The 27,674-nt window shown below is 41.7% G+C and overlaps 2 non-coding genes and 2 pseudogenes across 2 annotated transcripts; all 4 read left to right on the top strand.

Annotated features, from left to right (window-relative positions):
- The first annotated feature begins 20,159 nt into the window (after positions 1-20,159).
- On the top strand, positions 20,160-20,274 carry LOC134312939 (U5 spliceosomal RNA). Its single transcript, XR_010011852.1, has one exon. It is a non-coding gene; the product is annotated as a U5 spliceosomal RNA (small nuclear RNA).
- Positions 20,275-20,391: 117 nt separating this feature from the next.
- Positions 20,392-20,531, top strand: LOC134312688 (U2 spliceosomal RNA; annotated as a pseudogene).
- Positions 20,532-25,240: 4,709 nt separating this feature from the next.
- On the top strand, positions 25,241-25,419 carry LOC134312595 (U2 spliceosomal RNA; annotated as a pseudogene).
- A 517-nt stretch (positions 25,420-25,936) lies between these two features.
- On the top strand, positions 25,937-26,051 carry LOC134312942 (U5 spliceosomal RNA). Its single transcript, XR_010011853.1, has one exon. It is a non-coding gene; the product is annotated as a U5 spliceosomal RNA (small nuclear RNA).
- The last annotated feature ends 1,623 nt before the right edge of the window (positions 26,052-27,674 follow it).

Genomic DNA, 27,674 nt, shown 5'->3' on the forward strand with positions numbered 1-27,674 from the left:
ATAAAGAGTGTCACGACATGCCTTGTTTTGTCTGTTAAAAGAAACATCAAACACATACACCTACACATCACTCCACCACTACACATACACAATAATGGTTTAAGTTAGTGTCTTAAAGCCAACATCATGATTAATGCTGGCTAAATATACATTTATATTTTAAAATAAATGTATTTATGAAACAAATAAACGAGAAACTTTTTCTTCACAGGCCAACACCACAGACCCCACCCCATCCCACCTCTCCCACCCCATCCCACCTCTCCCATCCCATCCACCTCTCCCACCCCACCCACACACACACACACACACACACACACACACACACACACACACACACCCACACACACACACTCCACACTACTCAGACACAAAAGCAATTTAAAGTTGGTGTCTTAAAGCAAACATCATTGATTAATACTAACTAAATATAAAATTCTATTTTAAATAAATGAGATACTTAGTTTTTCTTCACAGGCCAACACAACAAGCATAAACACACACACACACACACCCCCACACCTCAAGGGTTTATCTGGTTAGGGGCACCTCATAGTTTCTAACATCAAAAGTCAATTAGGTGCGATGTCTCTATATATGTTAATGTTTAAGGTTTATAACATTGGACAGACCGGCAGACAGACTGAGGTTATCTTTACTACAAAGGGGGGTTTTCCAGACGTGTATCCCCCACCACCCCACAAACGGTGAGGGGGCACAAACACGTCTCCTAAGGTTTACGAAAACCCATATTACACAGACTGTTAAATCTTTTTAGATATTTTTCAGCAACCCCAACTGTTAGTTCTTGTGTTAGTGAAACAATTTGATTTTTGCACCAAGGAGAAAAAGATTATGTCAATGCATATGACAGCCGACATCGTGATCACTTTAAGGTAGCTAAATTAACTTATTTGATTCTTGGGGTTATGACATTTGTGGGTTGAACAAGAGTAGCATGACATACCCTGTTTTGTCTGTTAAAAGAAACATCAACCACATTCACTTACACCTCTCGCATAACTCCACCACTACTCAGACACAAAAGCGATTTAAGTTAATGTCTTAAAGCAAACATCATTTGATTAATGCTAACTAAATATAAAATTATATTTAAAATTAAATGTATAATAAAACAAATAAATGAAATACTTAGTTTTTCTTCACAGGCCAACACAACAAGCATGAACACGCACACACACACATACCATCACAAATAAGGCTAGTTTAAGGTATAGTGTTGCTTTTTTTTTTTTTTTTCATTAAACGTATAGCCACCTTTCCTAAGACTCTAAAGCTACATTTTCCTAAGACTTCTTATTAGCTTATTAACCTATAGAACTACACACTAGATAAATACTTAATCCCAAAATGAAAAAGTTACCAAATAAATTTTTTATACATGTATAACTTTATAATACACCTATAGCTGTATTGCTAAACCACTAATTACACTTAAAACAATTACAACTTAAAATACAACTGAAATTTTGCTTGTTGCCCCCAAAACTTTTCCAGTCTTTGTTCGAATGTGGATGGTGCATCCGTCCTTCAGATCTACTGCATTTAAACTCTGGAGCCCACTCTCTCCCACAATTTCTGTTCTGCTATTGCATCTCTTTCTTCAAAGATCAACTAAAAACTTTCTTCTTTACAGCTCATTACTTTTCTTTATCCATCTTTTACTGATTTTTATGTTTTCCTCTTCTTCGTTATACCTATCATAAGTATCGCTGAGTTTGTGAAAAAGTTATATAAATAGAGTTATTTAATATTATTATTATAGTATTTAAGATGCTTTTACTTGCTGTTTTTGCATTAAAGTAGTTAGCTTGCTACACATTTGCACAGCGTTTTGTGTAAAAATAATATTATGTTAATCATTAAGTAGTTTCACACAAGTTTTTTTTTCCCAACAACACTTTCTTAAAGCGATGCAGCCATAAATTTCACCTGTGGTTATCAACATATTTGTTTGGGTCTAATCATGTTGTAAGAAGGTGTGATGAGTGATGCTAATGAGGTGGCAGGGTAGGTAATACATTTACATAAGTCATTGTTTTTTGTTGTTTTTGTTCTTTTCTTGGTACAGGAATGATTTAAGATTCTTGTCCATTGTAATCACTAATGCTATAGAATGGTACATAATATAAGGTTATAATTTATTCCTTTAACATAAGAGCACACATTTTCCTGCTTACATAAAAATGAAAAACATTAATGCTGGCACAGTTTTACTTTTAACATATTCTTCACAACACAGCAGTAGTACAATCCAAAGTATGAAAAGTCAAACAGGATCACTTTTTAAAGTGACAAAACTCTTAACTCAGTACATGCATCACATATGTTGTTTAATTATTCTAGTTAATTATTGTTCACTACATATACTAGGTTATCAATAATGCTGTGAAGTTTTTTGTTAAGTCCATTGCACTTGGTTATTATTATTGTTTATAAATATTAAAAACTTAGATTTATAATCATCCATAGTAGAAATGTTGTAGAAGAAAGGCCTTTAAGTTTAAATGTCTTAAATAATTATTTAAATGTTTTTACATCAACCGATAAAGCTATAAGTTCTCGCTGCAACTAAATACAAACCATTTTACAAACTGCCGTATGCAATAAAACCAAAGAAAAATACAGTCAAGAAAGACAGGCCATATTCGTCATATAAGGTCACTTTGTGATCATGCAAACTGATTGCTACTGAAGACATGCAAATTGCTAGAGCGGATGTCGGTGAACAAATAAACTTTAAAAATTTATTGTTCATATAATTATGTATAGTTAGTAATTAACAAGACTGACTGATCTTGTAATTCGGACTTTGTAAAGTATCATCTATTGTTTTTAACTAAATAAGTTTATCATATCTAGAATCTTGCTTGAAATAAAAAAGATTATGGTGAAATACATGATTGTAACTGTAAGATTAACAAAAAGAAAAAAGAAAAAAGTGAAATAACATATTTACACCTCAAACTCAAGAAGGGAAATGTATAAACATTCACTCATACTGTTCTGCCTACAAAACAGTTGGCAAACTTTGTTAGCTCAATAATATGATGCACAAGAGTTTAGTATTCTTCAAAAGAATGTAAAGACTCATTTCTTCTTAATTTCATTTGTTGCTCGATATCATTTTTTAGAAGTTGGAAGGTTTTCAATTTGGGCTTATCATTAAATATAACCGGTTTATAAATAAAATGTGTCTGTATTGACACAATTAAAATTCCTATTTCATCGCAATACATAATGTATTAGGCCATAGATCTGTTTTAGACTGTTGTCAGAAATGTTCAGACTATGTTACTACTTTTGCACCATTTTGCACCATTTTGCATCTGATTCTGCACCATCAAAGTTCTGCTCTGTTTACGGTGTGGCATATAAAAAGTCACCTTAAATAAATCACTCTTAGCCTTCTGCTTACGCTCACCCAAATCCATCATATAATTGTCACAATCTGATATTCCCATAAACATTCTAGTTCCTTTACTAGTTTCATTTGAACAAAAACAATCTTTAGCTCCCACAGGCGTCACCTCCATCGCATCAGGAACCGCTGTCAACACATTCTCATGTTGATCAAGTAAATTCACATATGGTAAATCTCTCAACCAAGAACAATTATTTTTAGGTCTAAACAAATGCACCGACAAAGCCATCAATCTATCTCCTCCTGATTGCTGCTGATATAACAACCACGATAGCGCATAAGACTGACATATAGCAAGCAACGGCTCTGGTACCGTCTCCAAAATTGAAGGCCATGTGCCTGGTGTTGGAACTTTCACTATACATGGACCATTCAGTCGTCTAACTGATCTTATCGAATGAGTTAACTGCTGAAACCACAAATTCCTACTTGCCCATGGGTCTGAGATTTGTAACACTGACGAATCGAATCCAAATGCCTCCCACTTAGTTTCTCTTTTCTGTAATGAACGGTACTGGTCAGTCATTTCTTCTGATGTCCAGTCAAAATCTAAGAACTGATCTTTAACATCTAAAACAGTCCTCTGAGTTGTCACAGATGAATCTACACCCTTCTCTTCCTCCATCTGCTTCCCAGGTTCAGACAGCTTACTACTACTATTTACTCTAAGCTCTATCTTTAACATAGGCTTCTGAGTTATATTCACCACTTCCTTAAAGTTCAAAGACGTCATGTCAGGTGTTTGAGTCACTCTTACAAAATTCTTAGGCAACATCGTCGTCACCGAATTATTAACAAAGGTTGCCCTTGTATCAATCTTACTTGTAGTATTTCCAGAAGTGACAAAAGTAGACGCTTTCACCATCACTGTAGTAGCTTCCATTCCCTTCAAAGTCGCAGCTACAGTAGTAATCTCCACTGATATTTTAACACTCTTAGTCGTTTCCGGAACTAAAGTAATACTCCTCATCCGTGTTCTATTTACCCCTAGAGTAGTCGCTGTAGTGGTTTGCTCCTCAATTCTCTTAGCAACCGTAAACATCTCCACAGGACTCAAATCTACTATCATAACCACCACTTTACGAGTTATATAACCTCCTCTCCAACTATTTACCAAGGGAATGAATTTAAACTCCGGCTCATAATAAGTACATGTATATTCCCCTAGGTCATCTCTAGTAATATTTCTCACAAAAAGTGTACAATCATCACTGACTGTCAACCATCTTACGTCATTCAGCAAAATATATTTCCTCTGATCAAGAGGCACAGTATCAACCTCAGGTCCTGTTAGCAACACTTCTTTACCACGACTATTGCTCCACACAGGAGGATTACTACCACCAACATTAAACCTCGAGCATTTACAGGGAAGATAAACTGCTCCTCCTAACTTGGCTCTAACTACCTTCTCCTTAAAAGTTGACACCATTGTCACCATCTGAGGCGCTACCGTAGTTAAACATAACACACTCATACCTTCAGAATCATTCAGTGCTGAAAGATTACACTTCCCTGAAGTTCCTACCACTCTAGTCGTCATAACGCTTTGGTCTAACCCTTTTCCTAGCTGGTCTTGGACTCCTTTGTCTACCTGTGTCTCTGCATTCTCCTGCATCAAAATCACTTCCCTTTGTAACCTCTGGCGCTTCACACTCCTCAGGAACAGGCTCTGCTGTTCCTGGGACATGTTGAAAATCAACGTCTCCAAATCTCCTTTCCTGCTCACTAACTGCAGAGTCATCTCTGACATTATCAGACACATGCACACTCCCATCAACATCTTCCACATGATCTTCCACAACGTTCCCTTCTAACTTTCTTGAACCTTCAACTTCCTGACTCTGTGAATCTAGTACCTCTTCACTTGGCGCTTTAACACAATGCGACAAATGGTACCACGTTGGAGACCCCTTAACCTGAACCGCAGTTCCCGTACTGCGAACAACTTCAAATGGTCCTTCACGGCGTTCGTTATACCACTTTCTTCTAAATACCTTCACAAACACCTTGTCTCCAGGTTGCACTGAACACTTCCTTTGTTCGTCCAGTCTCTCCTGCACCTCCTCTTTCTTTTGCCTGTCAGAAACGTACGCGGATATTCTTTTATGCAGATTAGCCATATACGCCACATATGCTCTCATTTCATCCTCTAAAAGGGCTAAGCTTGGACCCTTTCCACTTGTACGCAAACAAGGCATCGGCATCAATCTACCTGTAACCAATTCATGAGGTGTCATATGTAACTCACGCAGCTCACTCGAGCGACACACCATTAGCGCCAATGGAAGTGCTGCTATCCAATTCAACCCCGTATGCTGGCAAATTTTCACAATGCGATTTTTCAAAACACCATTCATCTTTTCACAAATCCCCTGACTTTGCGGATCATAGACCGCACCAAGACGCTGTTTAATTCCCATTTTTTGCAAAATCAATTTCACTGTTTTATCCACAAACTCTTTCCCATTATCTGAGGATATCCGATCTGGAAGTCCCCACCTGCTTATAACCTCTCTACACAAAAACTTAGCAACAGACTGGGCATCCTTCCGCTTGGTTGGACAAGCCTCAGGCCATCGTGAAAATCTATCCACAACAACCAACATATACCTCTTTCCTTCAACTGGCTTTATCATATCCACAAAGTCCACAACCAACTCACGCATAGGACCTCTCGGAGTTGGAATATAACTAGGAGGAACCATCACTCCCCTTCGAACATAATTTTTCAGACAGATAGTACATCTACCTATAACATAATCAATCTGCTCAAGCAGACATGGTGCCCAAAAACCATACTCCTTTGTAATCTTACGTTTAACTTCCCCCCTTGCAACATGAGCCAACCCATGTGCTTCCTGAATCATTAGACCTAACAGGTCTGGAGGTGCTACTATCAATCCCTCATGATTTCTCCAAAGACCTGTAGAATCCTCGGTGGCACCACGGTCTAGCCACAACTGTTTATCCACTTCAGGAACAGCTTCCTGAAGTAAAATGACATCCTTAAGTGTAATTTTCTCTTCCAAATTCACTTCATGCGTAACCAAAAACACTTCACCCACTTTGTCTGCTCCTGTTACTGCCTTTGCAGCTTCATCAGCTGCTTTATTTCCTTGTGTGACCCTTGACATATCCTTTTTATGTGCTGCACATTTAGCTATTGCTATTTCCTTGGGCTTCATCATAGCATGCAACAGTTTCACTATTTGAGCATGATGCTGTATTGGGGAACCATCAGTTTTCTTAAACCCTCTGTTTTTCCACACTGATCCAAACAAATGACACACATTGTGCGCATAGGCGGAATCAGTATATATTGTCACTCGCTTACCTTCCGCCAACAAACATGCTTCGGTTAGCCCCACAAGTTCAGCAAGCTGCGCAGATGCAGGCTGCGGTACTACTTCAGCCTTCTCAATAACAAATCCAGCTCCTTGGGCTTTCACTACTGCATAACCAGCACTCAACTTATCTCCCACACGATAACAAGAACCATCAGTCCAATATTCTACATCTGCTTCATGCAGTGGGAGAGCTTGCAAATCTGACCTAAGTTTCATATACCTCTCTGCTTCCTGAACACAATCATGCGGTTCACCATCCTCAGGAGTTGGCAAAGTCTCAGCTGGGTTCACTGTAACACACCTCGCTAAAGTGACATCTTCCTGCTCTAAGAGTCTATGATAGTCCCTAAGCCTAGGCATAGTCAATGTATACTTGCCATAGTTCAAAAGATTTCTAAGGCTATGATGGGTAAGAATTGTTACCGGATATCCCATCGTAACAGATGATGCTTTATCATACATCAAAGAAACTCCCACCATTGCTCTGTAGCACAGGGGTAACCCCAATTCTACTTCTGAATACGCAGTAGAATAATAAGAAACAGGTTGAGGGCTTGTTCCTGTTCCTGTTGGCTGACAAAGAACCGCACATGCATATTTACCCCCAATAGAAGTAGACACATACAACAGAAAATTCCTAGAATAGTCTGGAAGCGCTAGCGCTGGAGCCTCCTGTAACCTCCTTTTGATCGTCTCAAAAGCCAAAAGGCCATCCTGTGTCCAAGAAAGATTACAATGCAATTGAGCATTCCCTGTATCTTTAATCATAGCTCTCAAAGGCCCCGTTAAACTAGCATAATCCTCTACCCATGCTGAAGAATAGCCAGCAATACCCAGAAATGTCATCATTTCTCTGACCGTTCTAGGCTTTGGAGCCTTGTGAATAGCTTCCAACTGACTATCAGCAATACTTCTATGTCCCTGCGTTATTGTTTGACCCAAATAAACCACTCTCTCCTGACAATACTGCAGCTTTTTCAGAGACCTTATGCCCCTTCTCTGCCAGTATCTGTAACAACCTAACTGAGTCCTTGTGACATATTTGCTCATCTAATGAACAAATAATAATGTCATCCACATACTGAATAACCGTGCTTTTTAGCATCTGATCTACTCCTGCCAAATCATCCTTCAATACTTTATTGAATATATGAGGACTATGTTTAAATCCTTGCGGCAACCTCTTATACTAATAGAACTGACCTCTGTATGTGAATCCAAATAAGCCCCTACTTTCTATACCAAGTGGAACACTAAAAAACGCACCACATAAATCTATCACTGTAAAATGTGTCGCATCTGGAGGCATTTGGGCTAACAGAGTATGCGGATCCGGCACTTCTGCTGGAAAATCAGCCACTACTTCATTCACTGCTCTTAAATCATGTACCAAGCGATAAGAATCGTCTGGCTTTTTTACAGGCAACAAAGGCGTATTACTCTGAGGATTCTGCGTTATCTTCAAAACATCTGCTTTCAAAAGTCTTTCAATTTGTGGTCCAATCCCCCGAATTGCCTCTTCTTTTAATGGATATTGGTTCTTCCAAGGAAGTTTGACTCCTGGTCGTAGTTCAACTTTCACTGGTTGAGCTGACTTCACCAGTCCAATATCAGTACTATGCTGAGACCATAAACATCCTGGAACTTGTTGCAACATCTCTTCTCTCATAGAGTTTCCATCCATCTTAGCACTGCAAATGGACTCATGCGTCATCCGTACAGTTTGTGGCTGTCCCTGCCCTTGAGCAGAAATCATAATCTTAATAAAACGCTGGTCCTCGCTTCTCCAAATTGCAAGATTCTCCTTTATCGGTAGAAAAACAGCTTCCTCTGCTTGCACCATCATTTCTCCTATATGCTTCTGCTCATAATCTTCAGACACCAACAAAGTCACATGTGGGACACTTTTTTCAATATCAAACTCCTTGGACAAATAATCATCTCTTTCTATCTTCATAGCTGCCCCTTGTGGTCCCAAAACTATGCAGCACGAACGAAGTTGAACTTGCTTCGGTTGACGTTTCAACCATTCCTCTGAATTCGATTGGGCAGCATCCTTGAAATACTTAAGCATACAGTGATATGGATACTCCGGGAGCTTCGCATCAGGCATGTTCGCTACAATAAACTTCTCCCACAACTTGGCGGGCTCCAAAAAGTCTGCACCAAGATTTCCAATCCAGAATACTGAAGAGACCTCAGTCTCCACTGACATCAACAATTGGTGCACCACATCATTTGGCACCTCCACCAGACAGCCGTCAGGTGTACACTTTATCGTACAGTTCAATCTACACAAAGCATCTCTTCCCAAAAGTGCAATAGGTGTATGTTCTGATACCAATATAGGTATTGTAGTCTTCAGATTTTTATAACAAAGCTCAATCGGTTTTGTGAGAGGTATCAGCTGTTTTATTCCCTCAAACCCAATTGTCCTAATCCATTGATTAGACATAGGGAGATGTATAGCATCTTCAGGTCGAATACAGGTGAAAGCCGCTCCACTATCCGTCATCATTTCCAAAGGTCTATTATTTACTTTCACCTCTATTGTTGGATCTTTCTCCGACCCTGATGCTACCAGCTGACACCCCCCTTTTGGGTCCTCTGGGCACCTCTAAAATCCTTGCTCCGGGCCCCTGTAAGGGTTCACAGGTCCCTCAAAAGTCCTCGGTTGGCCCCTAAATCCTCCTCTTCGGAAATTTCTTCCTCTGAAAATTCCTCCTCTGAAATTTCCTCCTGGCCTGTTGCACTCCCTGGCAAAGTGACCAAACTGTCCACAATTAAAGCACACTTCCGAAGACTGTTGGAAATACGGATTAAATCTTCCTCCTCTTCCTATGTTTCCACGACCTCTTCCTCTCCAGGTCTGCACTTGACCAAACAATGGCTGTGGGTAAGAAACAACTGGAACCACTGATGATGACTGAGATGGTTGAGGCTGAGCCTGGCTCGGCTGCACTTGTGGCAATGGTGGATTTTGCTGAGACTGACTCTGTATAACCACAGCCTGCTTCTTCTCCTTCTTCTTATTATCCACCAATTGTATTTGGTTAAGTTTTCTGAGGGTTTCTTGGTCTTGCTCTTTTTGATCATGCTCCTTCTTCCTATATAGCTCCACCTGGTGGGCTATATGATCTGCTTAGACACCCTTTTCCATGCTTCCAAGACCAACCACCTCTGCTAGCTTACTCCTCACTGGCAAAGGCAGCCCCTTCTGTATTTTAGCTCGCAAAATTGACTGCTCCATTCGATTCAAGTCCGGATCATTTCCTGTGACATTTCTCCACACTTGATGGGCTCTCGAGACATATGCCCTCGGGTTTTCTCCCTGGCCCAATGGCTCAATGAGAATATTATCTGGATGCACATTTGTCGGAAACGTATCTCTTAGCGCTCACCACACTCGACCTCTATTCGCAGAAAACAGCTCCGGGTCATTCACAGCAGTCCCCACATATCGATTAAGCCCTGCTTTCTGTAGAAGCTCCTCCATGGCTGGAACCCCAAGGAGATTAGCTAAAAGTCTCTTAATATCTCCTATAGCCGATTGTGTCCCCACCATAATCTCTTCCAGCTTTGAAATCCAAGGATGTGCTGTCCAATTGTTTGGAGTCTTCTTTCTGCAACTCTTTCTTCTGTATCTGCAGTTCCCTTAATTGCTCCTCCAGCTCTTTCCGGCCTTCCGGGCTAGTAGATTCTTCCAAGCGTGAAAGACATTGATCTATACTTTTTCCCACCTTTCTTAAAGCCTTCTGTTTGTCCTCAATTCTGGTACTGGATGTTGCAGGAAAAAACCCTCTTGAATACATAGGACCATCTGAATCACCATCGCTATCTCCATTTTCACTCTCCTTAGAGCTTTCATCTCCTGAGTCTTCTCTCCTCCTTGTTTTATCTCCTCTCTTTTCCGCTTTAGCCAATATCTGCAGGGTCATATCCTCCCATGACCTCCTCCAGATCACTTTGATCTTCATCATCTTCAAATTCCATCCTCCTGATCCTCAGCTCACCCTTAGTTTTCAAAGATGTCGTCTTCTTCTTACTTTTAGAACTTGGGTACATCTTTATGGTCGTTTCCGCTTGTCCCATTTCTATTATTCGATCATCCTCATTTCTGATTTGATAATTGCCCTCCTGACTGATCACTGGGAGCTGGGGATAAACCTCCTCAAACTTCACATTCTTCTGATAGGGAGGGGGTTTCTTTACTGAGTCCACATGTGAAAAAGGCACATTGATTTCCGCCATTCGTTTTTCTATTTCTTTTGTGCTTTTTTCTATTTCTTCTGCACCTCTGTCTCTCTTCTCTTTTGCAGCTCTCATCCGCTTCTGCCCTTCATTCTCAAACAACTAGAGAATGCCAAGCTCCTCTTGTCTTTTTTCTTTACGTTTTTCACCCTTTTTACTCTTCTTTTGATCAGCTTTATATGTGGACACAAGCACCTGCATTGTATTAATTACATCTGGATTAAACGTTCCCTCCAATGGCCAAGGTTGGTTAATCTCAGGCCAACGCTTATTCCACTTCTCCATCATCTTTGGGATGCCTTTAACTAAAGAGTTATTCTTCTGTATCACATCAACAGGAGTAATAACCTTCGCAATTTTAACGTCCTTCTCCGACATTGTAATGACTTCCTTATGTACCCTTATTGCAAAAACGAGACTAATCACTATAACTACTTAAAACTATTTCAATTACCACTCCTTTATTTTCCTAAGCAACTGATTTGACACAGTCAATAAAACATAAAATTAATTTGCCAACTCCAAAGGTGACAACCATCCACAACACTAAGTATCCCCTATTATAATAACCAAACACTTAAAGAATCTATCAAATTGTAAGCAAAATCTCACTCAATTAATCCCCCAAATAAAAGAAAGTCCTGTCCCATATGAAACACAAACTCCCACACTCCCACAAGGGACCAACTATCATCAAATATATTCCTATTTGCAACAAACAATCACCTATTTATCACCAATTCGCATATTCATTCCCCTTAAACCAACAAATAGTCTCAATATCAAACCCCAACACAGCTCAGATCAGAAATCATGCACAGACAATAAAACTCACATTAGCAATCAAAGTTTAGTATATTCCTATGAACGATCAGTCTGTTGCCAAGCCTTTTCTCTCTAAAACTATATCATTTAGTATAAACAAATGCACATACTCTTGTATAAACAAATATATGTAAATAAAAAAAATAGCCTATATTGTAAAATCAGACAAAGTTTGTACTAATAATAATAATCATAAAAATACACTTAAAATGCAGGTATTGGATAGCAGAGTCTGTGAACAAATAAACAGGAACACTGGCCTGATTAGATGGATGATGCCAACACACTTCAGTCCTTATTGTACAACAGCACCTCCACTCCTCATCTGCGCACACAAGGGGAGAATCACCCCTCCTTCTCCTCTGCTCACAGAAACCCACTTTGTCGTCGTCTCATATGAAATCACATAAGAATCGGAAAACAGGAAAAAGCACTCTATTAATTCACAACTTTGCTCAGGTTTTTTTTCCCTTCACTTCGATAAACTTTTACACACTCGAGCATTTGCATTCAGGTTACCTTTTACAAACACAACAGCTAAGCATTGCAGTTACACACCTTCTTTTAGTTTCTTCTTAAATTAACTCCTGCTTAATTAGGTCGTCTTAAACTCTTTTACAATTAATTTTACTCCTTGAACTACAAGTCTCAATTACATGCATTTTATTCTTCTGCTATCTTAACTTTTGCTATCTGCTCCTCCTCTTCAAACCTCCTGAGGCTGGCTCTCCAATTTTCTGTGGTGTCAAAAACTCAACTTCAAACATACTTTAACTTAAAACCAAACCACAGCCAACAACAGCAAAAATCATATAGATTCATGGCATATTACACACACTCACACATAACTTTACAATTTATTGGTTTACTTATCCTAATTCTTCATAAAGGGGGGCTTAGGGGTCTTTTTTTTTCTCTTTTAGCCATAAGCCTCTCCTTTCCACGCTTTGCACCATCTGGTTTCCATCGTTACTCATATTACACACAACCTCACACTAGACGACTCCCTCCAATCACTATGATTGACAGCTCTCCATACCACTTGATTTCCTTATTCTTAACCATGTGGTACCGTCTCTCTCCCTCACACACACACAAAAGCTGCACCTCAGACTGGGCAGCAGGCCCCCACCGTTTCTACTCCACACAGAGAGAAAGCAATTTAGCCCCCACCATTTCTACTCCTTCTCACCCACACACAGGATAAGAAAGACAGGAATTCATAAGCTCTTATAACACATAATAATTACAATAAGTAATTCAACAAGACTTATACACCTCTACCGAACAACACCTCATCTACAATTAATGTTGTCCACATTTAAGCACTAAACCATAATTTCACACTGTACTTCATCAGTAAAACATCTTATTTCCACTTCAATAATATCTCTCCATTCTTAAAAACATTTCTGAGGCTCATGAGTTATTTAACTATTTAATCTCCCAAAGAAAGCTCATTAATTATTATTAATTAATTAGCATTAACTGTCCTCTTGAAGGAGCTTATTATCATTATTTTTAGTTAACAAAAATCTCCTTCAAGGGCTCATTGTCTATAAAAACTTACTACATCTAAATTAATATATCTCCTTTTATCCATCGATTACAATAACCATACTTTGACAATTGAGACAGGCGCCACACATTACACAAATACACACAAATCAACTTCATGCTCTTACACCCCACACACACACAAAAACACACACACATAGAGGCCCCTCCTTACGCTCACACAACACTTTGCGCTCACACACACATCCTGAGAATTTTAATGCTTCAAAGTCGACTAATCCATGTTTTCCTTAACGCATGCTTCTTCCTTACACTCATTTACTCTCCTTTACTCATTTTAAATCCTCTTTCTTTCCCTTTATTACCAGTTCTCTATTTCTCTAAAATTCCTTTTCACCCACATTTTCTAATTTCTCTTACATAAATATCCTTATGTCACAACTTTAACTTATTCTCTTTTGTTACTTCACTTTTTCTCTTATTTTACCTCTGTATTCTCTATTTCTCTATTTCTTCTCTTGTTCCTTTTCACCACAATGTCTCTTAATCCTTAACTTCATCTCTTATTCTTAGTCCTATGTCCCCGTGCTCAGAGCTTCATTGTTCTCCTCTTATTTTCACAACAAAACTATATCTAGCCAATATTCACGCAATGGTTAATATTCATGTCTTACCGCTATAAAGTCTAATGGGCCCTAAACTCCATAGTCTCGCATGGCATATTAACACACTGTAACCGTTACTAATTAAGGCTATTCCACACACTTTTTTTTTCTTCTCTTACTTCTACTTAAACTTTTTCCTTTTCTATCCTTATTAATTCTATTACCATAACCCCCCTTTATTGCAAGTTTACTATGCAATAAACCTCAAATTTAGACGGAGCATCACTCCACCGTCCACACCTCATAGCACACACCAGATCGTTTCAGTGCAGCCAAACACCACAGATTACAACACACAGGCTCACGCCCAACGTCATAAAAAATAGAACGCTCACCAAAGAGGTTGCAATGGCAGTGTAGTAGCCACATCAGAATCCTGTTCGTGACGCCATCTCTGAGGTGTCTTCCTTAGCGATGAGGTATAGACGAAGAATGAAGAAATGACTCCGCTGACACTATTCTGGTTTTACAAGCAAATTATTTATTTCAAACTAAAACAGTATCAGTCGGAACACACGAGTAGCTCGGGAGAGTAGCAATGTCAATATCTGCTCTGGCGCTCAACCAAACTCCTCTCCTTATATACTCAAGCTTTACATACAGGAGAACATCTGTTTTCAATAGCATTCAAACACAAAGAAAGGAAGCTGGACACGTGGTCTATAAAGGCCTTAGCTCCCAACTTCCAACTTCACCAGGAGATCCTTACAGTTCTTGAAAAGCTTTCCCCAAATAGAGCCTCACATAGATGCATTCCAGATGTGGGGACATACCTATATGGGCCTCTCATAAGACAGACTTTGTTCAAAGTAGGGTCTCTCTTTTACATAAACCTACATAGATCCATCCAAACCTAGTGACCCCAACACCATGAGACCCTTAAACACCAGACGAAGGCCATGATAAATGGTGCCTTCTGCAGATTTGTGTTCCCTAACAATGCACATATGAATAAAATACACATATGAAGTAATATCTTGTATATAAAATACACCTCACCTTATCTGACGAATTTGGCCTGTCTTTCTTGACTGTATTTTTCTTTGGTTTTATTGCATACGGCAGTTTGTAAAATGGTTTGTATTTAGTTGCAGCGAGAACTTATAGCTTTATCGGTTGATGTAAAAACATTTAAATAATTATTTAAGACATTTAAACTTAAAGGCCTTTCTTCTACAACATTCTGTGTCAATTCTGTAATACTATGGATGATTATAAATCTAAGTTTTTATAATCGGAATTAAATGAGGAACTTCCCAACATTCTCTCCCAGCATGGAGCGATCGATTATTCTGCACGTGGGCAGAAGTGACATTCGCAGAGAGGAGTCAGAAATCTTAAAGAACAACTTCACTGAACTGTTTAATACACTTGAGAAGCTGACTGCTCAGAAGTTCATCAGTGGACCTCTCCCAGCCCGAGGATCTAATATGTTTTCACGGCTACTCAACCTCAACACGTGGCTAAGCAGAACCTGCAGTTTGAAAGGTTTGGATTATATTGACAATTTTAATCTATTCTGGGGGCGCAGATAATTTTTTTACCCAGATGGCACCCACCTAAGCAAGACTGGAGTGAAGGCACTAAAGGACAACCTCCATTTTGCTCTTCGCCACCCATCTGCTTCTTGGACTGACTCGACACAATACGTGCATCTTCAACCTCCCTCACCTGCCTTCAACCATGAAGGACCATCAAACATACAATCCCCATCACTGGAGAACACATCTCAGGCTGAGTTTCTGACTCTTGATGAAAGCTATTACGACCTTCATCATCAGGCAGTGACACAGCAGTCAACAGCAGAGACATCACAGTCATCCTCCAATTTCTCTCTCTCAACAACATCACCTCCACATATGGATTTCACAGAGAAAATGGAGAAACTGGTGTGTGTTGGGACTAAATTCTCACACTCCATCTCAGCCAGTCCACAGGTTTCACCCAAAAAGCCCAGGGCACCCCTTCCCCTTCCCCCCCTTCCCCCCCGTGCTCTGAGGCCACTTCAGCACCGTCAGCAGCAGCCTTGTACTTCATCTCTTCTGGCTGTACAGAGTTCAGAATGTTCAGCGAGTGCTACTGATAGCGGCTGCAGAATACAAAACAATGATAACTCGTTGTGATGTGTTCAGGGTCCTGGCTATAGCAGATATGATACTGACAACAGTTTGGAGAGTAAGCTTGGACCCAGTATGCCTGAAATGTTTTCTATTCCTGTGTTGATTAGAAATAGAAAGAATAGAACGCATTCAGCATATCAAGTCAACCAGTCTAACCTCTTACCTGTACCACGACAACCTTGGGCTGCCCCAGGGGCTCCTGTGGTTCCTTTAAAGCTAGCTCTGCTTAATATTAGATCTCTAGCCAACAAATCATTTTTAGTGAATGACATAATTCTATCCTACAGTTTAGATTTTCTGTTTCTAACTGAAACATGGTTAGCAGAAGGCAGCAGTGCTACTGTTCTTAATGAAACAGCACCAGCAAACTTCAGTTCTATGAATGTGTGTCGAAGTGGTAGGAAAGGTGGAGGAGTAGCTGCCTTATTTAAAGATGTATTCCAGTGCAAAGAGACTGTGCTTGGCAATTTTATGTCTTTTGAATACCTCTGTTTTATTTTGAAGGGTACTCCCAAAATTTTATTTTTAACCATTTATAAACCTCCAAGATACTCTGCACATTTTATAGATGAATTTGCTGAACAACTGTCAGTTATCTCCACTGAGTACAGCTTTTTCATCATAACTGGGGATTTTAACATCCACTTAGATAATAACAAGGACAATAACACCAAATAACTTTTTGGTCTTTTTGACACGTTTGGTCTATTGCAACATGTGAAAGGGCCTACACATACTCGAGGGCACACTCTAGATCTAGTTATTTCTAAAGGTCTTAACATTTCTTCTGTTATGGTCAAGGACTTGGCCCTCTCTGATCATTTTTGTGTCTTCTTTGAAATGCTGATCACTCCAGATGCTCAAACTAGCTCTGTTTCTGTTAAGAAAAGGTGCATAAATGAAAGTACTAGTTCTCAGTTTATGGAGGCCATAGCTATATCACCAACTTTAATTGCAGAGTCAGTTGATGAACTCCTGGATAACTTTAATGTGAAAATATTGACTGTCATGGATGTGGTTGCCCCGGTAAAAGTCATGAAAACGTTGAGCAAACAGAAAGCACCATGGCGTAACACAATGATGGTAATAGCTCTGAAAAGAGAATGCAGGAGAGCTGAACGTAAGTGGAGGAAAACTAAACTTCAAATCCACTATGATCTCTATAAGCAAAGCCTTTGTAGTTTTAACTCGGAGTTATGCAGGGCTAGACAGCTGCACTTCTCTAAGATCATTAACAGGAACATCAACAACACCCGCACTCTATTCAACGTGGTCGACAAGCTTACAAATCCTCCAAAACAGATCACACCAGAACTTCTGTCCACAGAGAAATGTAATGAATTTGCTCATTTCTTCTGTGAAAAAATCAAAACTATTAGACTGACCATCAACGCCACTCAGTCAAACGATGAAACCATGCCGCCCCTACAGACACCTAAAAATAACATGACTATTATGTCACAATTTAATACAATAGACCAAAAAACTCTGGAGAAAACAGTTCAGCATCTTAAATCATCGACATGTTGTCTCGACATGCTGCCATCTGAATTTTTTACAACTATTTTAAACTCTGTAAAAACTGATTTGCAACAAATAGTTAATGGCTCACTAGCATCAGGCGTTTTCCCAAAGTCACTGAAAACAGCTGCCATTAAGCCATTCCTAAAAAAGAGAACTCTGGATGCGTCTGTGTTAAACAACTACAGGCCGATCTCAAATCTTCCTTTCATAGCTAAGATCATTGAGAAAGTTGTTTACAATCAAGTCAGCAGTTTTTTGAATTCCAGTGGTTATTTTGACAAAATTCAGTCAGGCTTTCGAGCTCACCACAGCACTGAAACGGCTCTCATAAAAGTGTTAAATGATCTACGGCTGAATACTGACTCGGGTAAAATATCAGTTCTGGTTTTACTGGATCTTAGTGCTGCCTTTGACACTGTAGATCATAGAATACTGCTGGATAGGTTGGAAAACTGTGTTGGACTTTCCGGAACAGTCCTTAATTGGTTCAGGTCTTATTTAGAAGACCGGAGTTACTTCGTCACTATTTGCAGCTGTGAATCTGAAAGGGTGGCTATGACATGTGGAATCCCCCAGGGATCAGTTCTCGGACCTCTTCTGTTCAATCTTTATATGCTGCCATTAGGCCAAATGCTACAGGCTAACAACATTGATTACCATAGTTATGCAGATGACACACAGATATATCTGGCTCTCTCACCAGATGATTACAGCACAATAGATTCACTGTGTCAGTGTCTGGAGGACATCAATAACTGGATGAGCCAGAATTTTTTACAGTTAAATAAGGACAAAACAGAGATTGTGGTGTTTGGCAGCAAAGAAAAGAGGTCTAGTGTCAGTGAGCACCTCAGTTCCCGGGCTCTAAAAACCAAAGACCAAGTCCGAAATCTTGGCATTCTAATAGACTCAGATCTTACATTCACCAGCCATATTAAAACCATCACCAAAACAGCCTTCTACCATCTTAGAAATATAGCCAAAATCAAGGGTCTAGTGTGCCAACAAGACCTAGAGAAGCTGATCCATGCTTTTATCTCCAGTAGGGTGGACTATTGTAATGGTCTCTTAACTGGACTTCCCAAAAAGACCATTAAACAGTTACAGCTCATTCAGAACGCTGCTGCTAGAGTTTTAACTAAGACGAAGAGAACTGAGCACATCACTCCAGTTCTAAAATATCTACACTGGCTTCCGGTTAGTTACAGAATATAATTTAAAGTGCTGCTACTGGTCTATAAATCACTGAATGGGTTCGGCCCAGAATACATCTCAGATATGTTTAGAGAATATAAACCTAGTAGATCTCTTAGATCCTTGGACTCAGATCAGCTAGTTGAGCTCAGAGTCCAAACTAAACATGGTGAAGCAGCATTTAGCTGTTGGGCTGCATATAACTGGAACAGACTTCCAGGAGATATTAGATGTTCCGCAAATGTAGAAATGTTTAAATCCAGGTTAAAAACTTTTCTTTTTTCTTGTGCCTATGATTGAGCTTGAAATTTTTGCTATTACCCTATTTCTTTTAGTTTTTCATGCTCTTAATAATTATTTTTATAGAGTAGTGTACATTCTAAATTGTAGTGTATATTTTACTATATTTTCTTTTAGTTTTCATGTTTTAATTCCTTATCTCTCTTGTTTTAATTTCGTATTTCCCAAATTGTAGGGTATATTTTACAATATTTTCTTTTAATTTTTCATGTTCTTAATTTTTATCTCTCTTGTTTGAATTTCATGTTGTCTTAATTGTAACTAAATGTTTGCAAGAAGTCTTTCTGAGGTTCTAGATCTCAGGAATGTTTTAATGCTTTTAATTTTTCCTTATGTAAAGCACTTTGAATTGCCACTGTGTATGAAAGGTGCTATACAAAAAACTTGCCTTGCCTTGCCTTGCCTTGCCTTGCCTAAGTTTTTAATATTTATAAACAATAATAATAACCAAGTGCAATGGACTTAACAAAAAACTTCACAGCATTATTGATAACCTAGTATATGTAGTGAACAATAATTAACTAGAATAATTAAACAACATATGTGATGCATGTACTGAGTTAAGAGTTTTGTCACTTTAAAAAGTGATCCTGTGTGACTTTTCATACTTTGGATTGTACTACTGCTGTGTTGTGAAAAATATGTTAAAAGTAAAACATAAAATGATTGCCTTAGAATTTTTGCTTAGCCTAGGCCCGGGGTTTCCTCGGTCCTTTTGCGCTAGGGACTCCCCTTTTCCCCGCTTTTTCATTTTCCCTCCGTTTTACTTAAAAAAAAAAAAGAGAAAGGCTTCATTTCCCCCCCGCTCTGTGTTTCTCCAGGCAAAGGCTGTGCTGCCTCTTCTGCTGCCTCGTCACCCACCCGACGACCCAAGGGCCCTCCTGCCGCAGGTTTTCGTCGCTCTACCTCGAGCCCTCTTCCTTGAGCAGCCGGTGGCCTACGTGAGGCCCGGGCGACCGGTGAGCAGGGCTGGAGTTTCTCTTCATTCACGTACAAATCTTTCGCCTTTTACTAAAGATTTCCGTGGAGAGGAACGCTGACAAGTTCAACTTATTTTTTGAAGGCTTTGTCTTTGCAAAGCTGCTCTTTTGCTGGTGGAATGACAGAAGGTGTGTGGGCGTGACGGTGGCCGGTCAGCGCCGTCCGCTAGTCCGGGCCCTCAAGAGGTAGGGCCCGGGGCCCGGCGCCTATTTCAGGTCATCGCTTCTCGGCCTTTTGGCTAAGATCAAGTGTAGTATCTGTTCTTATCAGAGACGGATGGCGGGAGACGATGCGAGAGGGCCGGTCCGAGTGACGCGGCTTAAAAATTCAGTGAGAGTTGAAGTGACGAGAAACGAACAGAGAACGAAGCTAACGGTGGAACATCTGGTTAAAAGAGTTTTGAAAAAGCTGTTTAAGCTGGAGGCCACTGTAATTTACTGCCTGCAAGATTTTTCTAACACGGGATTCATGGACATAACTTTTAATAATATGCCAGCGTGCCAAGAGTTCCTAGCAGCATGGGAAAGACAGAAGGAGCATAGAGACCTAGAAGGACTGATGGTGAGAGCCCTGTTTATCTGGGAGACGGTGAACCTAACGGTACACATGTACAACCCGTTCGTGGAGGAGGAGGACATTAGACAATACCTGCAAAGGTACTGCCTTAAAGTGGAAGGTGGAGAGAAACAGACAAACAGGTATGGGATTTGGAATGGGCGACGGAGATACAGGGTGCAGTTCAGACCAGAGCCGGGAGCACCAGGAGGAGTGGCACAGCCACCAGGGTCGTTTGCTATAGGACCACATAGAGGGTTCCTATTTTATCAAGGACAGCCATTGACCTGCCGAAAATGTGGAGGAGCTGGGCACATAGGGGCAACATGTGATAGGCAGAGGTGCCGGAACTGTGGGTCGGAGGAGCATGGAGCAGCAGAGTGCAAGATGCCTAAGAAATGCAGCCTATGTGACAAGGAGGACCACTTGTACAAGAACTGCCCGAGGAAAAGGCGAACATTTGCCGACCTGTTCACCACTGATTTCTTCGAGGGGGAAATGGAGACACAGATGGAAGCCACAAGTTCAGGAGAGAAAGAGAAGGAGCAAGGAACAACACAAGAGGAAGAGTCTGGAAGGGATAAAGAGAAACCGGAGGCAGGAACACAAACAACAGAGAAAACAGCGGGAACAAAGACAAGGAAAACCAAAGAGCTGAACGAAGGAAAGGGAAAGAAGAAGAAAGAAGAGGTACAGGTAAGACAGGAGGAAGGCAGCACTCCCGGTGGTGAGGTGGAACAAACAGTGGGTGGCAAACGTCCGTTTCCTGAAGATGAGCTGGGGGACAGCCCAGTCAGGAGAACACGCCCTGAAGGGCTAAGTTGGAGCCAAGTGGTAGAGGATGAGGAAGGAGAGGAGGAGCAAATATATGAAGAACTGCTTAGGAATTTAAATGAGACTATGCAGACAATACACACAACATGCTCAGAAGAGGAAGGGGTGAGTATGGACTGTTCAACAGGGTCAGAAAACCAAAGAAGTACTCAAGGGGGCGATGAAGAGACTAGTGGGAAGGAAAAGAAATAAAAGGAAAACTAAATGGAAAGGACACTAAAAATAGGGACGTTCAACGCCAGAGGGCTGAGAAACACGAAGAAAAGAAGTTTGGTTTTTAGTTTTATAGAAGATTTAAGTTTGGACATTTGTTTTATTCAGGAAGCGCACCTAAAGGACTTGAAGGACATTGAAAGATTCCAAAAGGACTGGGGAAGGGGGAAATCAGTGTGGTCCATAGGGGGGGTACACTCCAGTGGAGTTGGGATTCTGTTTAAGGGATGGGGTATGAACTTAAAACAAGTTATAGGTGGTGAAGTGGGGAGGATGGTTGGAGTGGATTTAAGTTGGGGGGGTGTAAAGATGAGGATTTTGAATATATACGGACCACAACATTTAAAAGACAAAAGGGTTTTTTACGAGGATGCCAAGCTATTAGGTGCAACAAGTAATTTATTGGTTATGGGAGGGGACTTTAATATTAATCTGGCGGGAGCAGGAGACGAAGCAACAGGAATAATTGCAGACATAATTAAAACACGTAAGTTAGTGGACATAGGAAGGAAGTTAGGAAGGGGAATGGAAGGACCAACATGGAGGAATACAAGGGGGGATGAAAGTAGATTGGATGGGATTCTCGTGAGCAGAAGTATGGAAGTGGTGGCAGGGGAAACAAGAAGTGTGAACTTTTCCGACCATGACCTGGTGATGGCTGAGGTAAAAGTGGGAGGAAGAAAATATGGGACAGGATACTGGAAATTAAATGTAAAAATATTAGAGAAAAGGGGGATAGAAGAGGATTTTAGAGAGTTTTGGGAAGGGGTTAGGGGATTAAAAGGGCTATGTGAGGGAAGTATAGAGTGGTGGGAGATAGCAAAGAAAAGGATAAAGCAGTGGGGGATATGGAAGAGCAGGGAGAGGATACTGGAGGAAAAGGGGAATTTAAGGAAAATGTGGGGGGAACTAGCGAAGGAAAAGGAGAAAGAGAATGAAGGGAAGGAGGTTGACAGAGATAGAGTAGAAATAGTACAGGGACAGATAAGGAAGATATATGAGGGAAGAGCAGAGAAGTACATGTTAACAGCAGGACAGGAGTTTAGGGAGAGAGGGGAAAGAGTAGATACATATTGGATAGGGAAAGCTAGAGAAAGAAGAGAAGAGAGAGGGATAGAGGGAATAAGGGACGAGCAGGGACAGCTAAAAGTACAAAATGAGGAGATGTTACAGGTAGGGACAGAGTATTATAGGAGGTATTTTAGGGAGAGGGAAGTGGAGGTAGAAGTAGGAGATGCATTTATAAAAGAACTAGAAAAGGAGGTGCCTAGGGACATAAAGCAGGAAATAAATAAAAGCATAAGGGAGGAGGAGGTGAAGGAGGCAATAAAAAGCCTGAAAAAAGGGAAAGTACCAGGGATAGATGGTATACCCGGAGAGTTTTATAAAAGGTTTAATGAAGTGGTAAGCGGAGACCTAACAGAAGTGTTTAACAAAATACTGGAGGAAGGGGAAATCAAAGGAACAATGGCGACAGGGGTAGTGACGCCAATATACAAAAAGGGGGAAAGGGAAAATCTAGATAACTATAGGCCATTATCGATGTTGGGGGTGGACAGTAAAATAATGGCGAAAATATTGGCAGGGAGGCACTGCCACATGTCATACATGTAGACCAGACATGTGGAATAGAGGGTAGAAGCACAAGGTGGAATCTACAGCTCATCAGGGACGTGGTGGCGTGGTCAGAAGACCGGAAGCTGCCATTGATCATAGCAAGCCTGGACCAATCAAAGGCGTTCGACAGGGTGGACAGGGAATTTTTGTTTAGAGTCATGGAAAAAATGGGGATGGGAGAAAAACTGGTCAGATGGGTTAAAACAATGTACAGGAGGACATACAGTAGAGTAAGTATGAACGGGTATCTAGGGAGGAGTTTTGAGACAGACGGGGGTATATTACAGGGGTGTCCGTTATCGCCACTCCTATTCATAATGTACATGGAGCCGCTGGCGGAAAAGATTAGAAAGGACAGGGAGATAGTAGGGGTTTTGGTGCCGGGAGCAGGTGGATATAGGGTGAAGATAGCGCAGTATGCAGACGACATGACAATTTTGGGTAGAACAGATAGGGACATAGAGAGAACATTAGACATAGTGGAAAGATTCGGAGTGGGGTCTGGGGCAAAATTAAATAGAGAAAAATCTAAGTTAAAATATTTTGGGACAGTGAAGGATAGGAAAGATTCAGTGGGAGGATTGGAGGTAAGCGAAGGGCCAATAAAGATTTTAGGGGTAAAATTTGAAAACCAGGGAGCAGCAGGGTTGAACTGGGGAGAGAGGTTAATAAAGATGAAACAAAAGTTAGGACTATGGACCGGGAGGAAATTATCATATATAGGGAAGAGTCTGGTAATTAAAGCAGAAGTACTTCCCTTTCTGATGTACCTGGCATACATCTACCCACTACCAATGAGTGGAAGGAGGTGGGTACAAAGGGAAGTTTTTCGGTTTATGTGGGGTGGAAAGTACGAGTACGTAGCAAGGGAGATAATGTACAGGAAAATAGAGGAAGGCGGGAGGGGGGTTTTAGACGTAGGATTAAAACTGGACTGCATTTATGTGGCAAGCATAATGCAGGAGCTAGCACAGGAGGGACAACATCCAGGATGGTATTTTTTGAAATTATTCGATGCATATCAGGCACGGGGTGTAATGGAGTGGGACAACAGAGGTCCAAGGGCGGAGCAGCTGCCATGGCATTATGGACAGGCTGCCAAGTGGTTAAAGGAAAATAGAGAGGGAAAAGACAGAAACATATGCACAAGTCACAAAAGATTATATGAGGAGGTTAGGAGTAGAAAGGTAAGAGAAAGCAACAGAAAAATAGAAGCAGGGACAGTATGGACAAGAGTACAACCACTAGGGCTGGAAAACAGTTTAAAAGATATAAACTGGCAAATAGTACACAGGAAATTACCGGTAAAAGAAATAATGTACAGACACGGGATAAGCAAGACAAATGTGTGTCCGAGAGAGGGGTGTGGAAGTGAGGAATCAATAATACATGTATTTTGGGAATGTAAGGTAGCTAGGGAAGTATGGCAGAATGTGGGAACATGGTTGGATAATATAAGAAGGGGGTTTAGAGTAACATGGGAGGTTGTAGACAAAGGGATAGGAGGAATGGGAAAAGGGAGAAGCAGATTCATGCTGTGGCTAACAATAAGTCTGGTTAAGAGAGGGATATGGGAGGATAGACAGGCGGAGGTGAAGGGAGGGAAGGGAAAGGGAGTGATGGGGATAGTCAAGAAAGCCGAATGGGAAATTAAGACAAGAATGAAAGAAGATGAAATGGACTTGGGGTGGGAAAAGGGGAAGGAAAAGTGGGGAAGATTATGGGACATGTGTATGAAAAAGACATGATGATTACAATAAATGTAATAATGGTTGTGTAATAATTATAATAATTATAATAATAATGAATGTTCTGTAAATAGTTTGTATTGTGTGAAAATGTGTGTAAATAAACTTTTGTAAAAAAAAAAAAAATCTGTTCTTATCAGTTTAATATCTGATACGTCCTCTATCCGAGGACCATATATTAAATGGATTTTTAGGCCCGGGAGTCGGAAGAGGGGCTTGCTCCGTCCACTCCACGCATCGACCAGGTATTGCATTGCCTCCTGGCATGGTGCACCCTCATAAACGGTTAAACGAAAGAGAAATTGACGAATGATGGTGACTGTTGGCATTAGGGGTACGGCGCCTTAGAACTTTTGCTTAGCCTAGGCCCGGGGTTGCCTTAGAACTTTTGCTTAGCCTAGGCCCGGGGTTGCCTTAGAACTTTTGCTTAGCCTAGGCCCGGGGTTGCCTTAGAACTTTTGCTTAGCCTAGGCCCGGGGTTGCCTTAGAACTTTTGCTTAGCCTAGGCCCGGGGTTTCCTCGGTCCTTTTGCGCTAGGGACTCCCCTTTTCCCCGCTTTTTCATTTTCCCTCCGTTTTACTAAAAAAAAAAAAAAAAAAAAAAAAAAAAAGAGAAATGCTTCATTTCCCCCCCGCTCTGTGTTTCTCCAGGCAAAGGCTGTGCTGCCTCTTCTGCTGCCTCGTCACCCACCCGACGACCCAAGGGCCCTCCTGCCGCAGGTTTACGTCGCTCTACCTCGAGCCCTCTTCCTTGAGCAGCCGGTGGCCTACGTGAGGCCCGGGCGACCGGTGAGCAGGGCTGGAGTTTCTCTTCATTCACGTACAAATCTTTCGCCTTTTACTAAAGATTTCCGTGGAGAGGAACGCTGACAAGTTCAACTTATTTTTTGAAGGCTTTGTCTTTGCAAAGCTGCTCTTTTGCTGGTGGAATGACAGAAGGTGTGTGGGCGTGACGGTGGCCGGTCAGCGCCGTCCGCTAGTCCGGGCCCTCAAGAGGTAGGGCCCGGGGCCCGGCGCCTATTTCAGGTTATCGCTTCTCGGCCTTTTGGCTAAGATCAAGATGGTGCGAGGAGGCGACGGAATGCCGGCCAAGACGGCGCGGCTGAAGGACTCGTTAAGGTTTGAGTTACAAGAAGATGCTGGTGAGGAGACTAGGAGACGGTTTGGAAGAGAATGGGTCGTGTTGCGGATTCTACGGGAGCTGGCTGGAGTGTTGCCCAGTGCTGTGTTTTGCCTGCAGGATTTTTCCAGGGCTGGTTTCGTCGACGTGACCTTCACTTCCCTTCGCTGCTGCATCGACGTACATGAGAGGTGCAACACCTCTCCGGATCATCAGGCTTTGAAAGGACTGAGGATCAACCCGCTTTTCGCCATGGAACAGGTACCCCTTGTTTTCCATGCGTTCCCCTTCCTGCCAGAAGAAGTCATCCGGTCGTTCCTGGGGCGCTACTGCGAGACGGTATCGGAGGGCGAAATGCTCCGAGACCGCTTTGGCATTTGGTCTGGAAGGCGGAAGTACATGGTTAAGCTGCGAAAAGATCCCGGTTCTCCTGATGGGCGATTGCACCCGCCAGGAAGCTTCGCGATTGGGCCCAACCGAGGCTTTTTGTGGTACCCAGGACAGCCAATTTATTGTCGACGATGCGGGGGGCGTGGGCACACTAAAGAAAACTGCGAGGGATTGCGGTGCCGGTTCTGCGGACAGGAGGGCCATTTAGCAGCGAGCTGTACGGCCCCAAAGCAATGTAGCCTCTGCGGGAGTGATGGTCACCTGTACCGCTCCTGCCCTAGAGAGAGAGGTACTCTGACCAACCTGTTTAGCACCAACCTGGAGAGAGAGACGGAGGAGCCGGAACCCCCACTCCAGAACCAGAACAGCGAGCACCCCCAAAGCGAACCAAGGTCGGAGGAGGCAGAGCAAGCACAAGGGAGCACCCGTGAAAGCCAGCTCACCAGGCAAGAACAGGTGGAAGAAACGCCACAGGGAGGCACAGTCTCCAGGAGCTGGGCTGAGTTAATGGAGGCAGAGGATCAGACCATGACGGCGGGGAAGGAGAGTGTTCCAGCGCCCAGCCGACGCAGGAACCCCAGCGCTGAGAGTCCAGGCGAGAAGGGCAGGAAGAAGACCAAGATAGGGCCGCAGGAGGCCCCAAAGAAAGATACAAGGGATGAGGAGGGCACAAACGAGGAAGAGCTGAGCTCCGAGGACTCTTCAGAGGAAGACAAGGAGCAGGAGCTCATTGACAGCGATAGCGCGTCCCTCGACAGTTGGAGACAGAAAGGGGTGGAAGTGTGGTCTTTAAAAGGTTTGGGTAGGGGGAGAGGGCGGCATAGGCCCGACCAGATAGGAGTGGAAGGGGGGGGGTGAAACAACAAAATGAAGGGGAGGGGACCAGGGCAGAGTGGACCAGCGTGTCTGACACTGGCCACTCTGAACGTCAGGGGCCTAAGGCAGGAGAAGAGACGCTGCGCTGTTTTCCAGACACTGGAGGATCAGCAAGTAGACGTCGTCTTTTTGCAAGAGTGCCACCTGCG

The sequence above is a fragment of the Trichomycterus rosablanca genome, chromosome 4, assembly GCF_030014385.1.
Source record: "Trichomycterus rosablanca isolate fTriRos1 chromosome 4, fTriRos1.hap1, whole genome shotgun sequence".
NCBI lineage: Eukaryota > Metazoa > Chordata > Actinopteri > Siluriformes > Trichomycteridae > Trichomycterus > Trichomycterus rosablanca.